General features: G+C 34.8%; 1 protein-coding gene and 1 non-coding gene across 5 annotated transcripts in view; both read right to left on the reverse strand.

Annotated features, from left to right (window-relative positions):
- Nucleotides 1-27,500, reverse strand: part of LOC100332354 (shisa family member 6) — a 214,940-nt gene that overhangs the window by 37,549 nt on the left and 149,891 nt on the right. The gene's annotated exons all lie outside the window — the stretch shown is intronic.
- dre-mir-723 (microRNA 723) lies at nucleotides 15,131-15,219 on the reverse strand. The gene has a single exon (NR_030504.1). It is a non-coding gene; the product is annotated as a microRNA 723 (primary transcript).

The raw sequence follows: 27,500 nt of genomic DNA on the forward strand, positions 1-27,500 counted from the left end.
ATCCAACGAGACAGCTGATAAGAGCAGCATGAAAGCCAGTGTTTATAAGTGATTAACATCAGCACATTTGACCGCCCTCAATGCAGAATCAAATCAACATCACACATCATCTGCTTACAATAATCTTCCTGGAGCACTTAAATGGTGAACAACAGCCTCTGCATGATGAGATTCCCTTTATTTCTAAATACATGATTGGCGTTACTACACGTTTTTTTTTTCTCTGTGTTTTTTCAGTACAAACACCTTAACATTCTAATAAACATGTAGTGCACTTTTAAAGGTGTTCTGTTATGCCCCTTTTTGCAAGATGTAAAATAAGTCTCTGAACTCCCTAGAGTGTGTGTGTGTGTGTGTGAAGTTTCAGCTCAAAATACCACACACATATTGTTTTATAACTCTTGCAAAAAAAAAAAAAAAAAAAGGAGGAGCTACAAATGCCTGTGTATCAGCATAATGGCAGATTGAAAAACAAGACTAACATTGTATGCTAATGAGGGAGAGATCATCACTAGTGGGTGGGGCTTTCCCTCTCTAATGACACACACAAAGGGAGATTGTCACACTTTGCCACAGTTTGGATAGGCTAGTGTGAGTACACCTTAAGAACCTGCAAAACAGTTGTTCAAATGTCAGTGGGAATTTTTTTTTAATTCCTTTTGTAAATTTTAGTACCGATTGGTACCAAAGTGGATACATTTGACAACCCTACATGCAGGTGAAGGCTCCATCTTCTTTTGGAAAAAGTGGTGGAGAGCAGCAGGTAATTGGCTTTAAAAAACACAAACACACACTCATGCAGACACAATACAGTGTGCTTTTGCTATCTTTAGTCTAATAAAAATGATCCATGAGGTGTTTTGAGTTAAAAAATAAACTAAAATAAATAGAATTTTGCGATCGTTTAGTCATTGTCCACTTTTTTCTTTTGAGCACAATAGAAGAAATGACTGAAGAAAAATAACTGACTTCCATATACAGTTGAAGTCAGAATTATTAGCCCTCCTGATTTATTAGCCTCCCTATACCCCCACCCCCCATTTCTGTTTATACATTCATTCATTTTTTTTTCCGGCTTAGTCCCTTTATTAATCCGGGGTCGCCACAGCAGAATGAACTGCCAAATTATCCATCCGCTGCGTAAAAATAAGTTTTTACGCAGCGGATGCCCTTCCAGCCGCAACCCATCTCTGGGAAACATCCACACACACACTCATACACTATGGACAATTTAGCCTACCCAATTCACCTGTACCGCATGTCTTTGGACTGTGGGGGAAACCAGAGCACCCGGAGGAAACCCACGCGAACACAGGGAGAACATGCAAACTCCACACAGATACGCCAACTGAGCCGAGGATCGAACCAGCGACCCAGCAACCTTTTTGCTGTGAGGTGAACGTGCTACCCACTGCGCCACTGCGTCGCCCATTTCTGTTTAATGGAAAGATTATTTTTCAGCATATTTCTGAACATAATAATTTTAATAACTCATTTCTAATAACTGATTTCCTTTATCTTTGTAGATTTTTTTCAAGACACTTCTATTCAGCTTAAAGTGAAATTTAAAGGCTTAACTAGGTTAATTGTGTCATTGTTAGGGTAGTTAGGCGAGTCATTGTTTAAGGATGGTTTGTTCTGTAGATCTTAAAGAAATCTTAAAACAATATTGCCTAAGGGGGCTAATAATTTTGACCCTAAAATATTGTTTAAAAAATTAAAAACTGCTTTTGTTCTAGCTGAAATAAAACAAATAAGACTTTCTCCAGTAGGAAAAATATTATCAGAAATACTGTGAACATTTCTATGCTCTGTTAAACATCATTTGGGAAATATTAAAAATAATAATTCACAGGAAGGTAAATAATTTTGACTTGAACTGTATTGTAAAGAACCGAAGAAGCCAGGAAGTATTTAACAGTTCAACTCGTCTTTTTAATCAACTTTTACACGTTCAGAAAGAGTAATCCTTGTGTTCGCTCGATAAAACCCACACTGTCGCACACACACAATGACCATACCTGTCCCATCCAATGGGAAAACCCCTCCCTCCCTCTCGAGTGCGCAGACTCGCTTTTCCCTAAAATCTAATCCCCTACAACCCGGCATTGCAAATACAGATTCACCCCAAAAAGAACACAAAACTGTCTAAAACTTTTGGTAACATGCTACAGTATGTGTGTTTATACTATGAATGTCAATTTACTTTAGAAAATCATGTTTTGTGTTCAAACAGAAGAAATAAATTCATTAAAGTTTAGAAACACTCATTTGTCGTTTAATTTAGGGTGAGCTATCCCTTCGATTCAAAGCAAAATCCATTTATATGACTTTTTTCATATTTACAGTTGAAGTCTTCTTTCAAATATTTTAACCCCCCCCCCCCCCCCCCCCCCCCCTTGATTTTATTTTTCTTTTTAAAATATTTGCCAGATGATGTTTAAAAGAGCAAGGAAACTTTCACAGTATATCTGACAATATTTTTTCTTCTGGAGAAAGTGTTTTTTGTTTTATTTTGGCTAGAATAAAAGCAGTTATTATTTTAAAAAAAACATTTTAAGGACAAAGTTATTAGCCCCTTTAAGCAAAATTTTCCCCTGATAGTCTACAGAAAAAATCTTTGTTAAACAATAACTTGCCCAACTACCCTAACCTGCCTAGTTAACCTTATTAATCTAGTTAAGCCTTTAAATGTCACTTTAAGTTGTATAGAAGTGTCTTGAAAAATATCTAGTCAAATATTATTTACTGTGATCATGGGAAAGATAAAATAAATCAGTTATTATAGATGAGTTATTAAAACTATTATGTTTAGAAATGCGTTGAAAAAATCTCTCCGTTAAACAAAAATTGGGGGAAAAAATAAACAGGGGTCTAATAATTAAGGGGGGCTAATAATTCTGACTTCAACTGTGCATCACATGTTTGCGTTTGTTGTCCTTAGCATAAACTGACATTAATCATTTCACGTAACAAGACTTTACATCAAGTCATTTTGCTTCTCAAACAAGCGTCTTGATTTAAGAATGTTTAGATGCTTGCGCTGGAAAACAAGGCAGAAACGTTGCGGCGTGAAGTAAATATTGACTCGGCCTTCGCGACTTAAACCACAAAGAGGAAAAAAGGCATGTTGTGTTTGATGTTAATCAGCTTTCAGCCCATCACAGCTTGTTTCGCTCTCTCTTCTCGTCTGTGGATTTACGGGTAAAAGCAGAACAGACAAGCACAGATGATTAGGTGCACATCCACAGTGAAAACACAGTCCAATTACACAACGCCATGCGCTATGCTAAATCTGCAGGACCGCTAGAGCGGCTGTCCCACTCAACCGACCCGGCTTTGATCAGGGGACCAATTATCCTGTCTTCACTCCGCTGACTAAATGAACTTGTTTGCTGCTTTCAGACCAAAACCAGCTCTTTCCTTTGCTTCACACATACATATGGTTGAAGTCCAAATTATTAGCCCTCTTGTGAGTTTTTGTATATATTTCCCAAATGATGTTTAACAGAGCAAGGAAATTTTCACAGTATTTCCTATAATATTTTTTACTCTGGAGAAAGTCTTATTTGCTTTATTTCGGCTAGAATGAAAGAAGTTTCTAAATATTTAAAGTCATTTTAGGGACAATATTATTAGCCCCCTTAAGCTATGATTGTTTTGAATTGTCTACAGAACAAATCACTGTTATACAATAGCCCCTTTCACAAATAATAACATTTCCGGAACAACTTTATCTGTAAATTCAAAAGAGCACTGTTCACACAGGCGAGGACGTTACAGAATTTTTCCGGAAAGGACCATTCACACATCCATTCCAAACGGCTGCGCTTGTATTTGTAAACATTTGACTACATTAGAAATTCTGTAGATGAATTAGTATTGTGAACAACTTCGATGAAAACATATAGAGAAACACTTTCGCATGTCGAGATGTACATAAGTGTGTGTGCTGGCACTCACCAGCTGCTTTACGGGCACACGTTTCAGAGCTTGAAGTATTACATCGATATTTTTACACAATTGGCATTAGGAAGAAACATAGAAATGTTATTATACTGACATCCAGCAGCTAAATGTGTCGAGAAATATATTCACAGGCTTTTATTTTCATAAACCACGCCAATGTGAATGCGTCTGAGTGTTCTGATTGGCTAAAGTAGACGTCTCACGTCAGCACGTTCTAGACGTGAACGCGCTCTTTCCGACAATCTTCCATCTGCGTTCACACAACCCAGCCTTCTGGCAAATTACCGGTAATATTACAACTTCTCTTCACGGAAAATAGCCAGATCTAATTTACCGGTATTTTCAAAAAGGGACTGTTCACACATACAGACCTTTTCGGAAAATTGCAGGTAATTTGTGTGAAAGGGGCTAATGACTTGCCTAATTAAACTAGTTAACCTAGTTAAGCCTTTAAGTGCCACTTTAAGCTGAATACTAGTATCTTGAAAAATATCTTGTCAAATAACATGTGCAGGGTTGTGATGATACTGGATTTTGCAGTGTTGGGAAAGCTACTTAAAAAATGTAGTGATCTACACTATTATCTACTCTTCTTAAAATGTAGCTCAACTACACTAAAAGCTACCCTCTGAGAAATGTAGCAAGCTAAGATAAAAGCTACTTGGCAAAAGTAACTTAGCTGTTTTTCCAATTTTCATTTTTAAATTGAAGCAACTTAAATCTGTGTCAATTATATCTTACTAATCCATAAAACTGTCAATCAAACAAATGAGGAAAAATTGTTCAGTGCAATTATTTACTGCAAATAGTTTGCTCTAAACAGAAACAAATTATATTATATAACAAACTAAAAATCCAATAAAACCAACTGTTACACTTTTAAAATACTGGTAACACTTTACAATAAGGTTCATTAGTTAATGCATGTACAAACATGAACTAATCATGTACAACACATGTACAGCATTTATTAATCATAATTGAACATTTACTAATGCATTATTAACCTCCAAGTCCATGCTTGTAAACATTAGTTAATGCACCATGAGTTAACATGAACTAACAATAAACTACTGAATTTTCATTAATAATAATAATAATAATTTCTTACATTTATATAGCGCTTTTCTGGGCACTCAAAGCGCTTAACACAATGGGGGAGATCTCCTCATCCACCACCAGTGTGCAGCATCCACCTGGATGACGCGACAGTAGCCATTTTGCGCCAGACCACACACCACACACCAGCTGATTGGTGGAGACGAGACAGTGATGCAGCCAATTGATTATGGGGATGGTTAGGTGGCCATGATGGACAGAGGCCAGTGGGCAGATTTGGCCAGGATGCCGGGGTTAAACCTCTACTCTTTTCGAAGGACATTCTGGGATTTTTAACGACCACAGAGAGTCGGGACCTGGGTTTAACATCTCATCCGAAAGATTAACTAACTTTAACTAACATGTACAAATACAGTAGTAAATGTATTGTTCATTTTTTGTTCATGTTATTAAATGCATTAATTAACATTAACTAATGAACCTTATTGTAAAGTGTGACCAAAATACTATAGTAATTATAGTAGAGGGAAATATTTAGCAATGAGCATTATACTGTATGCATATTTACAACTCTTTGTTAATGAATTACACTACATGTAGTATCATTAGTAAAAGTACCACAACAACTTGATTGAAAAAAAAAAAAAAAAATATATATATATATATATATATATATATATATATATATATATATATATATATATATATATATATATATATATATATATATATATATATATATATATATTTATAATTTACTATAAATGACTAAAATAAAACTTCTTTCATTTTAGCCGAAAAACAAAAACAAAAAAAACAAATAAGACTTTCTCCAGAGGAAAACATATGGATGCACTTGGCCACGTTTGCAGGACAAACTATCTTAAGTTTAACTATAAGTTAATTTAAAACAAACTCAACTACCAAACATTACAAACATTTAAAAAAATCAAATCAGCTCTAACAAAAGCACAGCATCAGAATTAACGTTGTTGCAGCTTAACATGTGCTTTTTGAGGTATCATGTCTTAACATGTCTCTTTCCGTCATCTTTCTATCAAGCAAATGTCTCGTGTTAGCCTAATAGGTTGGCGACGTCACCGACTGGAACGAGAGGTGGCAGTAACACACCAAAAAGTTTGATGTGGACTACCGTAAAACTGTAAGAAGAAGAAATCTTCATTCTCACCATCATATGGATTTACTTCCATTGGTTAGACACTGGCCTCACAGCTCTGTGAATTTCGGTGCCGTCACTTATTGATGTGTGATCTGTAAATGCAGCTTGTGTTGAAGCTACTTGACAAAAAAATTGGTTTGCTACTGAAAACCTATTTGATTTAGAAAGTAGCAACGCTACCGCCATGCTACTGAGAAATTAAGTTGAGCTAGTAGCGTCACTACTTGAAGCAAAGCTACTGCCCAACACTTGGATTTCAATACCAATTAATACAAAAATGTAAAAAACGTCCCTTTTCCGCTAACATCTGAACGCAGATACAGGGACACAGGAGCATTTTAAAGTCTCGATTCATCAGTGGATTACTTGTATGTCAGCTTATAGACAAACCAGCTGATCGACAAGACTTTGAAACGTTTTAGTGTCCCTGATCTGTCTTTACACTTAGTAAACAGCGGTGAGTTCGGTGAACTAATGACCTTCAGTCACTTCTGTTGAGCATTGCAGTATCAAAATTTATATTAGTATTAGTCAAATTTACTCAGCTTAGATACTATTTGGTCCCTCTCTAAATTGAGTTTAAATTACTCAAGTTCATGAAACAATGAAAGGATTTGAGCTGCGGTCACACTGCACTTTTCTTCCTATAGACTTCCATTCATACGCACGCAAATGCGTCAGACCAGAAACACCCTCACCCGCGACTCTGACCTGCAAATTCGCATCACTCAACTGTGCGAGACCAATCGAGGATCAAAACATGACCTCTCTGGACAGAAACGTAAAATATGGACCAATTCTTGGCTTTTTTAAATGTCTAAACATCTTGTTTAATTCCGCCCCTTTTTGCAGTGCGTTACGACAGAATTTCGCAAGCTCAAAATCTAGTGTGACCGCAGCTTAATAAGGTGATGATTGAGCACTGATGATGAACACCTGCTGTTAAAAGACAGAAATACAGAAAAAAAACCCACAAAACTACAACTGACTACAGTCACAGCCTTAGATAAAATCAGCTGAAATATGATACATTGAATCTCTCAAAATCTCAGCAGAGAATCATTAAAGAGCCCATATTATACATGAAATAGGGTCATATCTTGGTTGTAAGGGTCTCCAACAACAGTTTAATATGCATGCAAGGTCAAAAAACACTTTCGTGGTCTTATAATCTGCATTTATTTTTACCTAATTATCCCAGCGACTCCTGTATGAATCGTCCAGTGATTCATTTGTTCCCAAACCCCTCCTTAGCACGAAGCTAATCTGCGCTGATTGGACCAATGACAGTCTGTTGCGATTGGTCGACTGCCTTCAGTCAGAGAGTGAAATGCCAAACAGCTAATCAGCAATATAAAAGTAATCACAGTTCATACACGCTGATAGTGTAGGCGTGGATTTTAGCTGCCAGTGGGTCAATGTAAATACAGACTATGGACTTGAAAATTCAGACGAGTAACTATTTTATTGAGCAAAAACTCCAAAAACAGTTGAGGAGATCTCCTAGCTTCTCACTCTGCTCTTTTCACAGACACACACACATATTGCACACACACACGCACACACATGCACTTAACCCTGCTCCGGACTACAATGCGCGCGCGCACACACACACACACACACAATTACACACATCTCCTGACGACAGCGCGCGCACACGCACACGCACACACAGACACACACACTACTCCTCGTCCACGGAGCTCCGTTAACAAAGCAGCACACGTCGCGTTTTTAACGTGACTTTGCACGCGATAAGAGAATATAGCCAGTTAACCTGATACAGTACACGCGGTTACAAGTAACAAATCACAACTAAATACATTTGCAAGCTAGAGTCAACGAGGCAACTTTAATCGCACGTACTTACACTTGAGAAATGGAGGAAGAAAAATCCATCCTGACGTCCATCAGTAAGTTACTCTTTACCGATCCTTCCTTTAACAAACGTTGATGAAGTATTCTTTGTAGCATGTAGCTTCCAGAAGTTTCCAGTAGTTTCCAACTGCTTGGTTATAATGCTGAGGTTTCATCTTTGGGTAGAGACTCGATAATATCCATCTGCAGTGTGACTTCAATCGACCGGCATGTTTGTGTGTGTGTGTGTTTGTGGGTGTGTGTGTGTGTCTGGGTTTCTGCGTCAGAGGGCGGGGCCTCAGGTTTGAAATCTCCCGGGTTTGCGCGTGCACGTGAATAACTTGGTTTCGTTCGTATGTCATGGCGAAACACCTAATGAATCGGTATCAAGGCGACTCGTTTAAAGCACTATGAGTCGACTCTTTTATAGATGAATCAACAGTTTTAAACACTGTACTCTTACAGATTTAAGCCTTAGCTGGATACTTCACTTCACTTAGAGCTGTGTTACACACTACATGGAGGGGAATTTTCAAAAACCCATAATATGGGCTCTTTAAGCAACTCCACAAACAGCAGCTTTTTTTACTGTTTACCAACCTGCTTGGCCTTATTTAAAGAGGGATGCAAATACTCTCTGAACTGAGTCAATTTTACTTGCTGTGTATGTACTGTCATCATGACAAAGATAAAAGAAATCAGTTATTAGCAATTAGTTATGTTTAGAAATGTGTTTCTTCTTTCAGTTAAACAGAAATTGGGGGAGCGAAATATACAGGAGGAACACTAATTTAACTGTATATACACAGCAAATCTGCTTTGCGTCAGAAAATATGTGTGTGGATGGAGCCTTGAGAAGAAACAAAGCAGCTTGAAAACAGTCAGCTTGTGGTGCAATTCTTGTTTTTGGTTTGCAGGAACCTGCAGAGATGAAATCGATTAGCTTCAAATGCTGATCCGAAACAACTTCAGCGCGATGTTGACAGGAGAACAACACACACTGTCAAACCGCAGCCGTTGCTTTGGGATATTGTTATGCCTTTCAGGGCTACTAGATATAAAACTCAGCTAAATAAACAGGAACAGAGACTGTCTGGGGATGGAGGGATTTTTCTCATAACCATTAGAAAAGATTCTGTTTTAAAGAGGACTTAATATGCCCCCTTTTACAGGATGTAAAATTCTCTGAAGGGTTTATGTGAAGTTTCAGCTAAAAATAACAACACAAATAATTTTAAAACTCTTTAAAACTAACCCTTTTAAGCTTTGATCTTAATTTAGCTGTTTTGGTGATTGCTTTAAATGCAAATGAGATCGAGCTCTTTTAAAAGAGGGCGGAGCTACAAATGCCTGTGTGTCAGCATAGTGGCAGATTTAAAAAAAAGACTGATGTCATTTGCTAATGAGAGAGAGATGGTCACTAGTGGGCAGGGCTTTTCCCCTCTGATTACACATACAAGGGAAGAATGTCAATCAAAGTGTTTAACTGTGTTTAAATCCCTTTTAAAGGTGAATTTTGTATAATAGGTCCTCTTAAAGTGTATAATGTTGCTATTTGAGCAAGAAAAACACATGAATCTGTTGTGTCATTTTTTGCCAAAGACAATTTTAATTTCTGGATGAACTACCCAGGTAAAAAAAAAATATATATATATATAATTAAATGCAATTAAAATACACTTAAATACCCGCGAATACATTTTTAGTACATTGTTATTTTCTTGTGTTAAATAAAAGTTTGATGGTTTTACACTATAAATATACTAATTAAAAGTATGTTTATACTACAGTAGGACAAAAGTATACTTAATATCAGTAATACTTAAATAAATTTTTAGTGTACTACAATAAAGTACACTACAGAAAAAACATCCAAAAGAGTTTTATTAGTGTGTTTTTCAAAAGTGTGCTTTAAATGCTTTAAACATTAGTTGATTTTTAGTACACTGTTTACATACTAATCCTAAGTTAAAATAAGTTAATATATAAAAAAATGATTAGTAATGTATTGTAGTAGAAGTACATTTTCCCAAAGGTTGTACTTAAATACACTTAATATGAATGCAATATTATCACTAACACTTAAATTGGTAATTTTAAGTTTACATTAAATTGACTTTATTAAAAATCTATTAGTAATGTATTGTAGTAGAAGTACATTTTCTCAAAATACTTTTAATACAGTATTTAGCACATTTTTTTTTTTACAATTTGTATATTCTTTTAATATATTACTTTTATCCTTTAAATTAGTCATAAATATATTTAAATGTTTAAAAGTAGGGTTCAAGTGTATTTCTAGTTGTAACTAAATATATATTTCTAAAATACAGATATAGTATGTTAAAAGCACACTTTAGTTCAATTTCAGGGTGTCTCAAAATAGCACATTTGAGTACACTTAGATGGTATTGTTTATCTTAACATACACTTAATACTATCTTCTAGTACATTAAGTACAAAATTAGTTTGCGAAAATAGAGCACTTTTAGTACATTACTGAAAAGTGTACTAAGTATACTTAAATAAAGTGCATTTTAGTGCACTTTTTTTTTTTTTTTTTTACCTGGGTATCCCTTTAAAACTATTTTCGGATGAATATTTTTGGCACTCGTCTTTAGATCTCCTGCACCAGTCATCATTCAGAAGAGCTGCTCTTACTAAACTCCTATTAAACTGCATTGAAACGGTGCATTCAACCCATTTACATTTTTTGATGAAGTTTCCCGGTCCTGATGTCAAACCCAAATGTCAAACAGGCCTTGGAGCGCTGCAGGTTATTTGTACATCCGCTCGTCTCCTACAGAGAAGTGTGTGTTTGTTGACAGAAGCCGTGACCGTCGGCCTCACCATCACTTCTGTGTCAAAATCTATCACAGTGTCATAATGGGAAATTAAAATGACCGGCTTCAGTGCCTACAGACTCCCAGCAGGTTATTAAATGCAACTAAAGTCTAAAAAGAGAAGTCTTCCATTACATTAAATAAGTGTATTTTTACTTCAGCTAGTTGCCAGGACGACCTTTCGTGTGTCCGTTTACTTTAACTTTATGTGCTGAACTATCTGAGCCTTAAATAAAAATGAATGAATATACAGACGAAATAAAATGAATACTAAACACACACACACACACACACACACAAACACACACACACACACACACACACACACACACACACACACACACACACACACACACACACACACACACACACACACACACACACACACACACACACACACACACCGGGACTCAAAGCAGCTATCCTCTTGCTGTGAGATGACAGTGCTAACCACTGAGAAACCGTAATTAAAAACAGATTATTATTATTTTTTACAGTGTAGGGAATTTCTTAAAACTGTTCTTCATTTGTGTCTTAATACAAAAAAAAAAAATAATAATAATAATAAAAATTAAAGTTAAAGTTAAATTAAGTTAAATCCCTGTCTGGCAGCGGGACACCTCTAGAAGCTTCATCTGTCAGTGGAGGAGCTAAACATCCATTCGAGACACTTTCTAAAAGTGAATGTCCTACATGTGGAGGGTCTGAAGGGAACCACGGGGATCAGATGCCTCACAAGAGCTCTCATCTCTGTCCCAGCAGATGGAGGAACACACACACACACACACACATACACACACACACACTCCAAAAGCTGCTCTCCTGACGCTCCATCAGACACCATTCATCAGCACTATAAAAACATCCGTCAGGGAAATCCTTCAGCAAGACACAACTTCTGTTTATCACTTCATGCTTTTCAAATCCACCATGTTCACTTGCTGTACATAAAGTCCACTTCTGACGCTCCTGATCCTGTCCTACATTCATTAGAGCTCAATTACACTGATTTACACTTCAAAATATCACAGAAAAAAGGTGTTTTACAGCACTGTCTTACAAAACAATGTTGGTTTCACGAAGAACCTTTTAGCGAAGCATTAATAAAATAAGAGTTGCAAAAACAGCTTGGTTACGTACAGGACCCTTGTTTCCCGTCTCCGTTCATTCATCACCTAGTTGATCAACTTGACATAAACGTCTCCATTCACCTAGTCGATAAACCTAGTCGATCAACTTAATCTAGACGATCAACTCAACAAAACTGTCTCGTTCACCTAGTCGATAAACCTTGTCGATCTATTAAACCGAGCCGATCAACTCGACATAAACGTCTCCGTTCACCTAGTCGATAAACCTTGTCGATCTATTAAACCAAGCCCATCAACTTGACATAAATGTCTCCGTTCACCTAGTCGATCAACCTTGTCGATCTATTAAACCGAGCCGATCAACTCGACATAAACGTCTCCATTCACCTAGTCGATCAACCTTGTCAATCTATTAAACCGAGCCGATCAACTCGACATAAACGTCTCCATTCACCTAGTCGATTAACCTTGTCGATCTATTAAACCGAGCCGATCAACTCGACATAAACGTCTCCATTCACCTAGTCCACGGCCCTCCAGGAATTGAGTTTGAAACCTCTGACCTAGTCGATCAACCTTGTTGATCAACTCATCTTAGAAGGTCAACTTGACAAAAACGTCTCCGTTTACAGAGTCAATAATTCTTGTCGGTCAACACACCCTAGATGATTAACTAGACAAAAACGTCTCCATTCACCTAGTTGATAAACCTTGTCAATCAACTGAACGGAGACGATCAACTCAACAAAGCGTCTCCATTCACCTATTCGATCAAACTTGTCGATCAACTCAACCTAGACGATCAACTCAACAAAACGTCTCTATTCACCTATTCGATCAACCTTGTCGATCAACTCAACCTAGATGATCAACTCTACAAAAACTTCTCCGTTTACCTAGTTGATCATCTCAACCTAGACCATTAACTCAACAAAAACGCAATTTTGCAGGTCAGAGTTCACCAAGCTTGAATTTTCCAATGCAGCAAACTGCAAAACTTGTCGCACAACCAGGTTGTTTCCGGTTTGACGCATTTGCATGTGTATGAATGGAATGTCTATGGGGCAAAAAGTGCAGTGTGACTACAGCTATACACACACACTTTGCTGAGTCTTGTTGTTGTAACGCTATGAAGCGTTTCTTTGTTTTGCCTTTCCATGCCATCTTTCCTGACCCTCGCTTTGTGTTTTGTTCATGCTGTTAGCCGCCTGGCCTGATCTCTTCACCTGTGACCTGACTACTGTTTTGGATTGCCTTTAAACTAACTGCTTGCTTTGTCTTGGACTGTCTGTTTGTGTTGAATCTAATAAAGACGCTGCATTTGAATCCTTAGTGGTGAGCAAAGCGAGGCTTCATGAAAACACTGAAACAGTCAAAGCAAATGTTTTGAAGCTTTGAAACCTTTCAAAACCCGTCTCTACAGTGATACCTAGTGATAATTTTGTATGTATTGCTCCAGAACAGCTTCAGTAAAGAAACAGTTACGCAATTTGAGGTATTAAACCCCACATTGTAGAGTTGAGATTTCACATGATTTAGTGAAGCGCTGAGAGTTCCAGACTCGTATGCAGAGATAGTGGGCTTGAATCCAGGTAGATGCATCTATAGATGATAGATTTTAAATGCTCCTTACTTGTAATGTGTTTCGGTTTAACATTCGTCTGACATCCTAATGAACACTTTGTGAAGTGTTTGTTTTTCAGAGTATTTGTCAGGATTTGAACTCAGGCCATTTGCAGTTACTCTGTGCACACGCACGGTCCACTAGACTACATGAGATTTTTTTTTTCTGACTGTCAGTCAAACACAGATTTGCCAGGTCTCAAAGCGCTTCTAAAACAGCCAATGCTTTTGAATCATTTTAGTCACGTGACCTGGGTGTTTCAGATCATGCTTCGTTGCAGTGTTTTGAAACACTTGTGCTTCAGGATCTCAACACTGTGTCAAAATGTCAGTTTCACCGCCTGGAACAGTCTCTTCGCCTGTGACCTGACCAATCTTTTGGTTGGCTTGCCCTTAAACTGACTGCTTGCTTCTTGGACTGTTTATTGGTGTTAAATTTAATAAAGACACTGCATTTTGATCTTTAATTCTGTTGCCAGAACAGATTGTGTTACAAAAAGGTTCTTTTAGATTTTTTTTAAGTTTATCCACACTTAAAAAAAAAAAAAAAAAAAAAAAAAAAAATATATATATATATATATATATATATATATATATATATATATATATATATATATATATATATATATATATATATTTACAGAAAAAAAATACAATTGCAAACACTTTTTTCTTATAGATTTTTTTAAATATAAGATGCTATTTAATGCTACTATATATTGTTGAATGAATGAATGAATGAATGAATGAAATAATAAAAATTATAAATAAAAACAAATAAATAAAAATAATAAAAATATTAAAATAACCCAAATTAAGTTAAACAAAAGTTTAAATAAATGAAATAAATACATTTTTTTAATTTCAAAACAGTAGAAATGTTAAATATATACATAGTAAAAAATATCTGCAAATTAGCAGTTTTCTGTGATTTTTTAAAAAAATTTTATTTGTTTATTCATTTTATTTCATTTTATGTCTGCTTTTGATTTGCATTACGGGAGCTTGATCTTTCTTCCAACTTTAAACCTTGAAAAGTAAAAAAAAATGGACTTTTATGAACATGTTTGATAGGTTGAAGTGATATATTATCTGGGATATTGTTGTATATTAGGTTACAGAAATATTATTTCAAACTATTAAGATGTCAATAAAAGTCACTTTGTTAAACTGCAGAGTTGAATTTTCAACATTAAAAGTTGACCTAGCAGAGATTAGCATCCCATGATGCAATTCACAACCGGAATTAAATGGAAAACACAAAATACGGAAACTGTTAAATAACAGCTATTTTTTACAGTGTAGGTCAAAGACATTCAAGCATTTAAAAAAAACATATCATACATTTCACCATGTTTGCATAAGAGAGCAACTACAACATCATTAAGTGTAACAATAGTTTATATGTCCAAAAATCCTGCCATGCATATTCAGAGCGAGTGTTTTAATTAATGATGTGTCATCTTCAGGAGTCTTCATGATGAAGCAGCGTCCGGCTCTCAATGGCTTGCTTGTAGAGATAAGCACAGATTTAATTGATGTCTTTCTCCATTTGAAAAAAAGTAACATCATTTAAAACTGTCTTTATCTCTACGCAGTGATTCTTCTGGGGGTTCGGCGGGTGTTGATGTGGCGTCCTGAAGGAGCCTGAGATTATGTCCCAGTGCAGAAGCTGATGGTTAGTGCAAAACACATCATCATAATCATAATAAAGAAAATTATTATAAAAAGATTTGAAAAGCCTTGTAAATGCTGCAGAAATCACAGGGATTTAAGTACAGTACATTCAGATCTCAGACAGTGTTTGGCATTTCATTTCAGAACATTTTTAAATTAATAAGATTTGATAAATACTAATAAATAAAGTAATATAAAAAAGATTGTTATGTGTAAAAAAACGTATAAAGAACTTAAAACTAGAAAATAAGGCATAGTAAAAACATTTTAAACATTGTACATATCAGTTTCAGTGTTATACGATCACAGATGATTAATTATCAATAAATAATATTTAATAACGTTAACACAATCCGAACAAAAATGAATGAATGAATAAATGAATGAATGAATGAATGAATGAACTAATTAATTAATTAATTAATTATTTTTAATAAGAAAGGCCTAATGATGTCAATTATATATTTAAAAAATCTATAAAAATGAAATGATTTGTTTTGCAGACTTAAAAATATTACAAATATCACATATTTTCATGCACTTTAAAAACACAATAGACTAATTAAAATAAATGCAAGTAATTTGGTATAGACAGATAGACAGACAGACAGACAGACAGACAGACAGACAGACAGACAGACAGACAGACAGACAGACAGACAGACAGGCAGGTAGACAGACAGATAGACAGACAGATAGATAGGCAGACAGATAGATAGGCAGACATTGTAGTCCATACTTTTTCGATGACAAAAGTGCAAGAGGTGATCAACAAACTGCATCACCTGATTTCCCAAACAAACAATGAGGACCAGGGTTGGAGTTCGAAATCAGGTAAAACAAAATTAAAAAAAACAATCTGAGACAATGCCGCAGCGTTGCCTTTTTTCTTATAGTTTGCTAACACTATCTGTTGGGTTTAGAGAAGGTTCAGTCGATATATAATACGCAATATATTATATAATATAAGCTAATATATTATGCATGGTGACGAACTGACCGGCTTCTCTGTCACGGACAAGCTTGAGTAGGATGTTAATATGCACAGAAATGTACACAGCGTCCTCTGGTGGTTTTACGAGAAATGGCACATATGAAAAAACATGCCCCAGTAACCTATTTGAGATGGTCAGAAACATACATGGCGCCCTCTGGTATATTCAATAAAAGCAAAAGGTGCACCCTGTTTGCTTGAACTATTTTACGAAAGCTCTTTGTTTTATCGTTATTGTGTGTAGACGGATAAACAAATGGTTCTCACAGACTAAGAGATGCGACGATTACAATTTTGGTTGTTCGAGTCTCTTTTCTATCGCTAACAGTTTGTGAACCTAAAAAAACACAAACCGACCAGCTTCTCTGTCACAGACATGCATGAGTAGGACATTAATATGCGCAGAAATGTACACGGTGTCTTTTGGTGGATTCATGAGAAATGGTACGCATGAAAAAACGTGCCCCAGTAACCTATTTGAGATTGTCAAAAATGTACACGACACCCTCTAGTGGATTCATGAACAAAAACCACAAGAAGACATAGTCCAGGGTACATATTTATTAATACATTTATTATAAATTCAAATTAAAATGTCACTGAGAGCTAATCATTTTGTATTAAATTATAGGTTATATATCTATAAGACAAAGTATGGACAACTTTTCTTTTTTTTTTTGATGTTCATGATGATAAAAGCAGAAAGTGCACCCTGTTTGCTTGAGCTATTTTACGAAAGCTCATTGTTTTATTGTTATTGTGCATACACAGATAAACAAAGGGCTTTTACAGATTCGAAATAAGCGACTAATACAATTTTGGTTGTTCGAGTTTTTTTTCTGTCACTAACAGTTTGAAAAAAAAAACAAAAACACAAACAGCTTCTCTGTCACAGACATGCTCGAGTAGGACATTATCATGTGCATAAATGTACACAGCGTCTTCTGGTAGATTTATGAGAAATGAAACCTATGAGAAAACATGCCCCAGTAACATGTTTGAGATTGTCAAAAATGTACACAGCGCCCTCTAGAGAATTTGTGAATAAAAACTGCAAGAAGACGTAGTCCAGGGTACATATTTAAGAGCACAATTATTATGAATTTCAATTACAATTTTACTAAGAGCTAATAATTTTGTCTTAAATTGTATAGTTTGTGTTTTTGAGTCCTTATTTATTTTTTGATGTTCATGAAGATACTATTTTACAAAAGCTCATTGTTTTATCATTATTGTGTGTACACAGATAAACAAAGGTTTTTTACAGATTTAAAAGATGTGACTAAAACAATTCTGGCTGTTCGAGTCTTTTCTTTTTGACTAACAGTTTGTAGACTGTTAAAAACAATCACAGACATGCACAAGTAGGACGTTAATATGCGCAGAAATGTACACAGCATCCTCTGGTAGATTTAAGAAAAATGGCACATATGAGGAAACGTTCCCCAGTAACCTATTTGAGATGGCCAAAAATGTACACGCCCCCCTCTAGTGAACAAAAACTGCAAGAAGACATAGTCCAAGGTACATACTTATCGGTTCTCAAACATGTAGCCCTGGGCACATATTTCTATCAAACCTGGGTTGCATAAGCTCCTGAATTGACTTTATTGCATATTTATGTGTCCACAGAGAGTATGTTTGTGTTTCAGACATCTGCACTGAACTCTGATTTTCATCACTGAAATGTTTTCGCAGTGATTTCCGCCTCTGTCAGCTCTCATTCAGGTTGAGCGTCTCTTTTAAACCCTCCACACACAAACTCAATCTGCTTTCCTCGACTCTCCCACTTCAGAAAAAAAAACAAGCAAACAAACCCCTAAGAAAGCAGAACAGACCGTAGTGCTCTCCGGCAGCAGGGATGATCAACTGCTTTAATTCTGTATGGTTAAATCAAAACTTTTCCTCAGCAACGACACCAGCTCAACATTACATTTTAGAGAAAACAAACATGCAAAGTGGAATATCCCTTGTTGTCTTTGATTAATTGCTCCGCGTGTTTCTCCCCAATTAGGCCAGTGTGCAGCGATCAGGCCTGAAATATAAAGCGCTCTAATGAGGGAGAAATGCCAGGCTTTGTGAAGACGCCGGACTGGAAAATTACACCACAGATCCGTAAATGACTCGGCAATTATGGATTGTCTTTGAGTTAGTTCTGACATTTTCCGACTCTGCTTAAATACTTAATTCCTGCACGCACACAAGCATGCGGTTTATCCTCCGATAATCACATAAAACCTGTCAAAAACATACCACAAACACGCCAGTCTGATTTATTAACATTGTGTTTTTACTGGAAGTCCCGTCTGTTCAACAAGGCTTGACATATTATGCAGTAAATATTAAGAAATTAGATTGCAACTCAAAATATATTGTAAAACAAACCGTGTTCCTGTTATTTAAAGTGCTGTTTAACTGAGATTTTTTATACAAAACAGATTTTTTTTTTTTTGTCAGTAGTTTCCAATAACAAATTTAATTTGTCTTTACCATGATGACAATATTTTGTCGTCATATATTCAGCATAAAGTGCAATTTAAAGGCTTAACTAGGTTAATTAGTTATTGGATAACAGTGGATAAAAAATAGTTTCTTAAGGGGGTTAAAAGTATTGACTGTAGCATGTTTTTAATTATATTTTTAAATAAATTAATATTAAAAATTCCAGCCTAAGAAAAAGAAATAAGACTTTGTCCAGAAGAAAACTATAAAAGGGAACACCATCATAATGTTAAATATCACTTTAAAAATGTAAATATCAAATCACAACTCAAGAGCTCACACTTAGCTAATGCTGGATACTAAATGCAGATTTATCATGCTGATATAATAATTTAGCCTATATGGCTCCCGCCTGATCATTTAGCATAGAGGGTCCAGAATCAGGTAGGTCTCGAGAGCTCCCCTTGGTATAGGAAGAAAAGGGAAGATGGAATGGATTTAGGAATTCTTCAAAAACAAAAATAAGTTAGGTGGGAAAAACGGAGACAGTCTTCGCTGCAGCCCACAGCTTGATGACGTAGTTGACCAGTTCCGCTATGTAGTTGACAATCGCCTACACCTCTCTCTACCCTAAACCCAACCATCACAGTAGTATGGGTGCTACCTAAGTGTGCAGTACAACGTCCGTTACATAGTTGATGATCACATACAACTCCCCCTACCCTAAATCCAACCGTCACAGTAGCATGGGCGGTACAAGGTCAGCTACATAGTTGAAGATCGCCTAGACCTCCCCCTACCCTAAATTCAACCATCACAGTAGCATGGGTGGTACAAGGTCCACTACATAGTTGAAATCGTCTACACTTCCCTCTTCCCTAAATTCAACCATCTCAGTAGCATGGGCGGTTCAAGGTCTGCTACATACTTGACGATCAACTACACCTCCCCCTACCCTAATTCCAACCATCACAGTAGCATAGGCGGTACAAGGTCCGCTACATAGTTGACAATCGCCTACACCTCCCCCTACCCTAAACCCAACCATCACAGTTGCATGGATGCTACCTTAGTGGACGATACAAGGTCCACTATGTAGTTAACAATCGCCTACACCTCCCCCTACCCTAAACCTAATTGTCACAGTAGAATGGGCGCTACCTTGATGGGTGGTACAAGGTACGCTACGTAGCTGATGATCGCCTACACCCTACACCGCCCCTACTATAAACCCAACCATCACAGTAGCATGGGCGCTACCTCAGTGGGCAGTACAAAGCCCACTACATAGTTGACGATCGCCTACACCTCCATATACCCTACACCCGTCTGTCACAGTAGAATGGGCGCTACCTTAGTGGGCGGTACAAGGTCCGCTACGTAGTCGATGATCGCCTACACTTCCCCTACCCTAAACACAATCGTCACAGTAGAATGGGCGCTACCTTAGTAGGCGGTACAATGTCCACTATGTAGTTGACAAGTGCACCCTGTTTGGCTGAGTTTATTTTGCAAAAGCTCAATGTGTTTCCACTATTGTGTTTACATAAATTAAAATAAAGGTCTTTTACATATTCAATAGATGCGACTAATACAATTTTGGTTGATCCAATCTTTTCTCTATGACTAAAAATTCTTTCATTTTGACCCAACAAGTTACAAGACGTCATTGTTTTTTTTTTTTTTAAGTGCACTCAACTACTGTACACTTTCTCTATAAATGCTGTTTTTTTAACCCAATGTTGAGTAAAAAAAAAGTACAAACCCAACAGTTATTGGTTAAAAGTGTCATTTAAAAAGGATATGTTATGCAAAAATCACTTTTATAAGGGGTTTAAAACAGTTGTGTGGTGTACAGTGTATGATATGGTAAAATGTGTGGTAAAATGTTTTTAATAATCACACTTGATAAAACAGTCTGCAGAAACACTTTGATTGACATTCTCCTTTTGTATGTGTCATCAGAGGGGGAAAGCGCTGCCCATTAGTGATGACCTTTCCCTCATTCATTAGCATAGACAGGTCTAAGTGAGAAGCAGCCATCTGTCTTTAGAGCCTGTATGTTGAATTTGTTACAACTGAAATGGAATAGTGAGTGGGGGATGGGGCTTTCTTTTTTGCATCATTCCCTCATAGCAAACTAACAATAAGAGAGGCGTGGTTTAGAATATTATGGCTAAAGTGTCAAACTGACACCATCAGTGAAAGACCGCCCACTCCAAATGCAGAAGCAGATGCTCAGACTTTGATCGAAGATTACCAAAACAAACATTTTTTTTTTATTATAATCATATTTACATATTAACTTGCACAGATTAATCGTTTGCCTAAAGAATAGCAATGTGCGCTCGCAAAATAAACACTGTATATTTTAATTTCACAAGGACTTTAATGCAAAAAAGTAACCAAAAGTTGGGTCAAATATGTACTTTATTGAATTAAAAATAACAAAACAGAATTTTTTGTAGTGTAGGGATCAGTGAATGCGTGTGTTCTCACAGGACAGAAAGCCGGAGTGTGTTTTATGTTTACAGTCAGGACGGAGCAGATCTACTGATGACAGAAGTGTGAAGAAGACAAAGAGACGCTGCTGTGCTCATTCAGTCCACCTCCAGGCCATTTGTTCTGGCTTCACAACATTTCTGGACTTACAAGACAAAACTAGCAAAATACTAATGAAGGTTCATCAAGAAGGAGCGATGCTACCTGTGATTAGATTTTTTATTTGGATACATGAAATGCAGCACATTAGGGAATATGTGCCTCAGTCTACATTGTTTTGAGAAACTTAAAACACATCACTCATTTCAGATAACAAATCCACTAGAGGTTGTATGCATTTTTTTGTATATCTAAATTGTTAATTTTTGTTTATTTTAGATTTTTGTTGCATGATTCATTTTTTTAACTCACTAAATACCAAACTAACCAAATAAATAAGTATCCCCTAAGTAATTAACCCCCCCCCCCAAATCATTAAATTTTATTTATTTCATTGTTACGTCTGCTATCCTGTCAAAATGAGCAAAATCATAAATATAAATAATATTTTTTAAATCTATACCAAAATAAAAGTTTTTTGTGAGGTAACAGAAAATGTTTTGCTTGTTAAAATGAATATTCAGATTTTATTATTTAATAAAAAAATATTTAATAAAAAAGATTTCCATGAAAAAAAAAATATATATATATATACATATATATCTATATCTATCTATCTATCTATCTATCTATCTATCTATCTATCTATCTATCTATCTATCTATATATATATATATATATATATATATATATATATATATAATTTCTTTTTTTTTTTTTTTTAAACCATTTAGATTTAGACATTTTTAAATCTGTTTTAAACTACCTGCTTACCTGGCTTTCAAAATAATAATAATAATAATAATAATTTATAAATGAAATAGTATTTTATTGTTATGCACAACACCATGTACTATTAAAAAAAAAAAAAAAAAAAATATATATATATATATATATATATATATATATATATATATATATATATATATATATATATATATATATATATAATTTTTTTTAAATGGTATTTTAAAACAAAATCAATTCATGTTCACACTGGCGTTTCATCCAGCATATACTGAAAAGCCCTCCTTCTACACTATACTGCTGAAAACACGCATCATGTGACCACACACACACACACATACAAACACACACTCTGTCATGCGCTGTAGCATATGCTTACATCTGAGCTCCAGCAGTCAGCGGGTGCTTTGAGCACAAAACCCCAGAGAGTATGGGGTATGCATGTCGAACAGTTTATCAAGGATGTACCGCTGGATTGTGTCTCACTATATTTGTTAAAGGTGATATTTAATTCATCTTGTGTCTATCTAATGACGACAGGTAACGTGTCACAGCGTCAGTACACTGCCTCAATCTTTCGATTTTACGCTTGTACTTAGTAATTTTAGTGAAAACCTTAGAGACTGTTGGTTGGTTCTTGCTGGTTGTGCACCTTTTTTACCAACCAAGTTTGGCAACGCCATTAAAACAACACAGATCACTCTGCCTATTCATGCTAGAGTCCCACTGAAAAAAGTGATTAACAAGTGGTAATTTGTGTGTAGTTATTTATTTATGATTGGGTCATGGGTAAAACAAAGACCATGCAGGTCAGGTAGTTGAAATGATAGGGTACAAATAATTCATTCATTATGAATTAATGAATTGTTCATAAATAAAATAATTCACCATCGCCTACAATGATGCTATCGTCCATCGCAATGTTTCACATTAAACATTGCACAATGCTTAACTGGTCGACATCGCCCAACCCTACCAAAAATAATAACTAAATATTTTATTGTCATGTATGCCACCATGTACAATAAAAATTAAGACAATTATAAATATATACAATTAAATATTTTGTGAATCTCCACCACAACATTTTTTTTAGTTTAAAAAAAAATATATATATTTTATTTTTATTAATTTATTAATTTTTTTTCATAAATTAATCTTTTCTAATATGTTTTTTATTATAAAGATTCAATATTAAGATTAATAAAAAAGATTTTATTATTAGATTCAGCAATTTTAAAAATAATCATAAAATACTAATTATTTTATTGTTACGATGCCACCCTCAATATAAAATAAAGTTGGAAACAACATTGAAATCAATGAATGAATGAATGAAAAATCAAGCAAACATTTTAAAAAATGTAAAAAGACACAAGACTGTAGAGCAGAGCAAATGATATCAAACCCTAATGTCCACAGGAGACGCGACTCTGACCTTGAGTGGGCGTTTTACGAAACTCTGCCGTAATCAATCTGCCGTAATAAATTGATCGTCTGCTAAATTTTTTTAAAAGCTCTTTGCAGGGGCTTGCCAAATTGTCCAAAGTGAAAGCTTTTTAAAAGCCGCTCACGCTAAAGCTCGACCTTTCAGCCGTGAGTCTTTCCAACAAAACACTCTTTTTTTTCTTAAATGAGCTCCAATACAAAGTGTCTGATTGGCCGAGACTCCTCACAAACTCGCAGGAATGGAGCCAATTAAGTGCGTCCAGACGGTGTCTCCGGTCATTTATTATGAGCCGCGTGATTTATGCTACACTATCAGGACTGTTGAACGCAAGAGGACAGATAGAAGTGATGGAGAGCTGGTTAAACACAATTATTGATTACCTGCAGAGACTCGTCTGAAATCAACAGCTCAGCTGATCACAGACATTCATTACACCACCTACATCCACTCTACGGTTGCCTCATTAGCATACAGACCAAATTTATCTCAGATTTAAGATCCTAGTGTCGTGATGCATTTAAGGAAAGACACTTGAGATGAAGAAACTTTAAAAATAATTAATGATTATCATTGTTCTTCTCCAGCTGATTGATTACATTAAGAACTGGCAACTTTTTTGTAACAAGTTTTCTATAACGTTATGATTAAAAATGCAAATGAGATATCATTTCATTAAACATGAGCTAATATAAATGTGCATATATTTCAATCACAGAAATCTGAACAAGATGAAGTTTAAAAATACTTTGTCATTTTTACCATATTAGTTTTTTTAATTGATTTTATTTAATACATATATTGTTATATTTATCTATATATTTGTTTATTTTACCATTTTTATATAAAAGGTTTTTCTGTATTTATTTTATAAATGTTTATAAATTTTTTTTTCAAAAATATATATATTATAATATAATATATAATAAAATTAAAGTAATATATATAATCATCTCACATATATGTGTATTTATATTTATACGTTTAATATTTATATCTAAGAAATTATATGCAAATATATACCTAAATAATAATATTAACAATTATTTTATTTTATGTGTTTTTTATATTTATACACAATATTTATAGACAGTGAGTGTACACACACATGATTTACATACAAAATGTTATTTTGGAATGGATTAATTGCGATTAATAATGAATAATGACATCACTTATATATATATATATATATATATATATATATATATATATATATATTTTATAGCACATATACATGCATAACACTTTGCTTGTTAAAACTTATTACATTTTGAAAGATTAATTCAACTATTCATGTTTTATTAAAGAGGAATTCAAAAATAAAACCTAGAAAATGCAGTTTAGAAAATAAATAAAACTGTTCGCAAACTAAATTTCATATAATTAATAATTATAATTAATAATAATAATAATAATAATAATAATAATAATAATAATAATAATAATAATAATAATCATCATCATATACAGTTGAAGTAAGAATTATTAGCCCCTCTTTGCAATTTTTCTTCTTTTTTAAATATTTCCCAAATTATTTTTAACAGAGCAAGGAAGTTTTCACAGTATGTCTGATAATATTCTTTCTTTAGGAGAAAGTCTTATTTGTTTTATTTTGGCTAGAATAAAAGCAGTTTTTAATTTTTTAAGAACCATTTTAAGGTCAAATTGTTTAGCCCCTTTAAGCTATTTTTTCCAATAGTCTACAGAACAAACCATTGTTATACAATAACTTGCCTAATTACCCTAACCTGCCTAGTTAACCTGATTAACCTAGTTAAGCCTTTAAATGTCACTTTAAGCTGTACAGAAGTGTCTTGAAAATGTCTAGTCAAACATTATTTACTGTCATCATGGCAAAGATAAAATAAATTAGTTATTTGAAATGAGTTATTAAAACTATTATGTTTGGAAATGTGTTGAAAAAAATCTTCTTTTGGTTAAACAAAAATTGCGGAAAAACATAACCGGGGGGCTAATAATTCTGACTTCAACTGTATATACACACACTACACTACTTAATAACATTAATTATTATTATTAATATTAATATTATTATTATTATTAATATTATTATTATTATTATTATTATTATTATTATTATTATTATTATTATTATTAATAAAAGCAATAATGACTGAAGTAATAATTTCATTTAAAACTACATACAATAAGAAAATAGTTATTTAAAATGTTAATAAATATTTAGAGAAAAACTTACATTTAATAAATGCTGCCTTAATGAACTGAATCATTTTCTTAAAAAAAAAAAAAAAAAAAAAAACATGGAAAAAAAACTGACCCCCAAACTTTTGACCGGTGAAATATCTGTATTTCTTGGCTTTATTCCTGTATAACTTTTTTTGTATTAAATTGCATATTTAAAAGCAACCATAAAAACATAACCTATTAAAAATGTGGAAAAGGGAAAATAAGTGCGGTGTATTAAGTGTGTGGTGAGTGTATCTACAGGAACAGCTGCTGTGAGCTCAGTGCTGAACATACAGATGTGAGAAACATGTTTGTTTGTGGGCAGACGAGCAGCGATTCATCACCTCACACCATAATCAGCCGCTGAACGCTTAATTAAACAGCAGATAAACAAACAAACAAACACACACATGATGAACAGAGCTGCAGATCTGACGCAGAAACACTCATTCGGGACCGCAGCAGTAATTAAGCAGAATCATCATTAATGAGGAATCATTTCAGCTCTGTGTTCTGATTGGTCAAGATGACGTCCAGATGTGTGAACATGAGATATCAAAACAGCTGTTCAGGCCCAAAAACAACCATTTATATGAGGAACACACAGCTGTAAGTACACTGCAATAAAAGCTTTCTTACTTTAAAACAGCCTCTCTTAGATTCATTCATTCATTTATTTTCCTTTGGCTTAAAGGGCAAATGAAGCAGTCAGTCAAGTTTGCATGATTTTGTATAATGGATTCCACTTTAATGAAAATATATTAAACAAACTTGATTAATGTAACCACTTAGCCAAGCCCATAGCCAGGGGGGTTCGGGTGGTTTGAACAGACCACCCCTCATGGCCAAGAGGTCCAGAATTTGTCCTTATAATTATTTTATGTAATTTAATATTTTATAATATATTTATTATATAATTAATATAATATAGTTATATTCAATATATATTGTAATAAAGTCTGATTTTAAATAACTCTGGCCAGAAATTGTAATCCCATGGAGCCTCAAAGCCACAATAATGTGACGCAAGTCACGACTTAACCCACTGAGTGGTAACACTTAAATCTTTGATACGACACCCATACTGAGTAAAGCTATGAGTCGAAAAGAGCAAGAAGGCAGAAAAGGCAGGCAGCGTCATCAAAAAGACTGCCAAACAGGGTAAGGCTAAGGTTACTTACTTATTAACAGATGAAAATCTGCCCCTATCCATAAGGTTCTAGGCTAACTGGCCGCATTAGCCGGGATGTATATTTATTGACCTGTCCTTCCTTTCCCTATTTTTGCCATTATTTTTTTTAAACTGTCAGACGAAGGCTTTAATGGCAAGTGGAGTCCTCAGCCGTCAGATGTCACTTCACTGCAAAAGGCGCTAATCCGTCACGTCACGTGTTTTTGAGGCTGTTTGGTCACCTCATTCGTTTTATTCTGATCTGATATAAATCCGATCACTCAAATCACTTCAGAATGTGATCTGGGATGCATTCCAGGTCTAATAATTTTTTAGACCAAATTAATATAAATAAAATAAATGATCACCTGTAGAAAATCTGACCTGCGCCTGAAACACCTGTAGGTTTGCTTTTACAGCCAAAATTCTATTAAAACATGTTTACTATAAGCATAAAACGTGCTCTAACTTTTCAGGCCTTTAGCCAGGGGGGGTTTAGGGTGGTTTAGGGTTCGGACCCTCCCCTCACTGACAAAGGTGCAGAATTTGTCCCATAAATAAACTCTTTTGTCCTATTTTGACTGCTAT

The sequence above is a fragment of the Danio rerio genome, chromosome 3, assembly GCF_049306965.1.
Source record: "Danio rerio strain Tuebingen ecotype United States chromosome 3, GRCz12tu, whole genome shotgun sequence".
NCBI lineage: Eukaryota > Metazoa > Chordata > Actinopteri > Cypriniformes > Danionidae > Danio > Danio rerio.